Genomic DNA, 3011 nt, shown 5'->3' on the forward strand with positions numbered 1-3011 from the left:
TGGCCTTCTGAAAAGTACCTTTCTTCCTGGAGGGGTGTGGAAGATGTGACTACATCTAATCCCTTCTATCCAACTCCACAGATTAACCCTCATGTGTGAGTCCACATCACCCTTAGCGTCTACATCTTCATCATATTCTTCTTCACCTTGACAGAGTGATGTTTCCCGTCAGATAGCAGATTCCTCCTGCTGTCACCTGGCGAGATAAATCAGGCAGAATCCGCAGCAGTGGGGAAGCAGGGGCGCTAGCAGCAGTACTGTCTGCATTTGGGTGTCAGTGCCCATGGGGGAACCGGGTTAGATTCTGACCTGCAGTCATTTCCTGATCCCAACCCATCTCTCTCTCTCTCCCTCTCTCTCTCACTCTCTCTCTTCCTCTCTCTCTCTCTCTTCCTCTCTCTCTCTCTCTCACTCTCTCTCTTCCTCTCTCTCTCTCTCGCTTCCTCTCTCTCTCTCACTCACTTCCTGTTTCTCTCCACTGTCGATGGACATAAAAGCAAAAAATAAATAAAAATGCAAAAAATAAAAATGCTTAAAAAAGAATTCCTAGCAGTGTTGTGCATCCTAAATGTGTGTGTGTGTGTGTGTGTGTGTGTCCTAGTCTGACAGAGGCTTGCATCCCCTCAGGCCAGTCCCAAGGCCCAGCCCATTACGCCTCAGCTGCGTAGGACTAATCCTGTGGCAAGGCCATGGACTCATTTCAGCTAGTCACATAAACTGCCATCTGCAGGGGGAGTCTTCTTTTTCCTGAACGTGTTCCTGGTGCTGCTGACTGTCACATCTTTGAGAAATTAGCGCTATAGGCAGAACAGAAAGAGCTCTATTAACTTTCTCTGTCTTTGCTAAACTTTTTTACCCCTTGTGCTGAATGGTACAGTTTCTGTTTTTGTGTGGTGTGGTGATAGCACTACCTGTAACATTTAATAATTCTGTTATTCTGAGGAAGGAGTGAACAGATGATGTTCACCAGTGTTACTGTGAATGCCGCGCATCTTGATTCTTTGTCTCAAGGGAAATGCTATAAAATATGAGAGAAGCAGAGAATTTGTAGAGAGCAGCGGAATGTCAAAAACACAGTCTTTCAATCATGCCAAGAAAATTGCATTAATCTAGTTCTAGATGTAGCAAAAATGGTTGTTTATCACATTATTATTGCAGATCTTGAAGCAGCAGAATCACATGTTATTGTGGGTTTCAAAGTCCTTTCAAACGTATTAAAAAAAACTGGATCCTGGGTTAGGCTGCTTCTCCTGCTGTTCCTTGCAGAGTTGAGGACAGGGGGGCAGTGGATCCACGCGGTTTTGGACAAACAACACCGGCCGACTTACGTCACCTTACAGAATAATTTGCAAGTGATCAAAACAAAAGCATGTGGGAATTTCTAAATTAGCCTACTTCCAGCGAGGCCTCTAAAGAGGCCAGCAAACACTGAGGCGTCCTATACATCTGAGGAACATCTTACATAATTTACAACGAGAAAAATCAACACAGCCTTTCTGGGGAGAAGTGTTCCTCTGCCCGATCTCCGCAGACAGCTGTGAATCTGTAGGAGGTTTTTTTTTAAAGCCTAGAACCGCACCGGTTCTCCAGGACAAACCCTCCGTTCAGAGCGAACGCCATGCATTCTCTCTCAGCTCACAAGGAGGCCAACTTTTTTTCCGTTTTGTTTCCAAAGCTCACTCAGTTTCTCTCTGAACATCACACAGCTTCCTAAAATACAGCCAGGGCTCCCTGGCAGTTGGGTTAGCCCCTTGAGCCGTGGATCTGCCCAAGGTTTCTTCCTTGGTAAGGGAGTTTTTCCTTGCCCCTGTTGCTCTTGGGTGCTCCTTGTTGGTGCCCCCCCCCCAATCCCAACCCCCCCCTTATGCAGGCTTATGCAGCCCTTGCCACTTAATCTACTAAACCCCTCTTCTACTGCACTTTTTACCCCCCCCCCCCATTAATGCACAAATAGGCTGACACCAGACATAATTTCACTGCATTTCTTACTTCCAGTAACTATATGCATGTGACAATAAACTTCCTTGTATCCTTGTAGCCCTTATGCACAGCACACACACACAAACTATACACATGCTACACACACACACACACACACATCACACAGCTTCCTAAAAGACAGCCAGGGCTCCCTTATGCACAGCACAGCCTTTTAAAGCCGTTCCAGTCTGAGGGGAATGGATATGGTCCTCTCGGGTCACCCCGATGTGACAGGCAGTCCTGGTTCGAGAGCTGGCTTCTGATTCGTCTGTATGTCTGCAGTGACAAATAAACCCTTGTATTTTAAGAGCATCAGTCACGGATACTCAAACAGGACGTGGCACCGTATGAGTTTTCAGCGAGATTTAATCGACTCATACGCTCACTCCAGTCAGACCGGCTCCACTCTCGCTGTGTGTGTGTGTGTGTGTGTGTGTGTGTGTGTGTGTGTGCTGTCAAGCATTACATCTGACTGCAGTCTATCTGTCCGACTGCTCATGAAGGCAAATGACAGTTGACTGAAGCAGGAACTGATGCACTTTATCGACCTGAATGGGCCCAGTGTCTACGTCACTGCGGTGGGATGTGCGTGTGTGACGTGCCAAATCACAGGGAGATGTGTTAGCCTGCTCATTAGCTAATCACACGGTCAATATTTATTGTTGTTAGCTTGACTCGGCAGATTACGTCCTAAGCTCACCTGTGCATCACCCCTTTGGTTCTGAGGTCTCATCATGCAAGGCCATCATAATAATATACAGTACATTATATTAATAGTAATCACAAGTATTATTCTTATTATCATTAATAGAGCACTTTTTTAAAAATAATTTTACAAAGCACTATACAAAGGCACCCAAACAAAACCATTATAAAAATGGTCTCAAATGAAAATAAAACCAAACCCACGAAGTTTAGAAAAGGCTATGCACCACTGTTGTCCACACAGTTTCTGACACTGGAACCGAACTGACCCAGATATGGCCTTCTTCTGGCTTAGTTGTGACATTAACCCCCCTTCACATATCAGA

Source organism: Alosa pseudoharengus, unplaced genomic scaffold (assembly GCF_046254945.1).
Source record: "Alosa pseudoharengus isolate Yale_2024_CS ecotype anadromous, Long Island Sound unplaced genomic scaffold, YU_APseudo_1.1 YU_APseudo_1.1_scf_6, whole genome shotgun sequence".
NCBI classification, from domain to species: Eukaryota; Metazoa; Chordata; class Actinopteri; order Clupeiformes; family Clupeidae; genus Alosa; species Alosa pseudoharengus.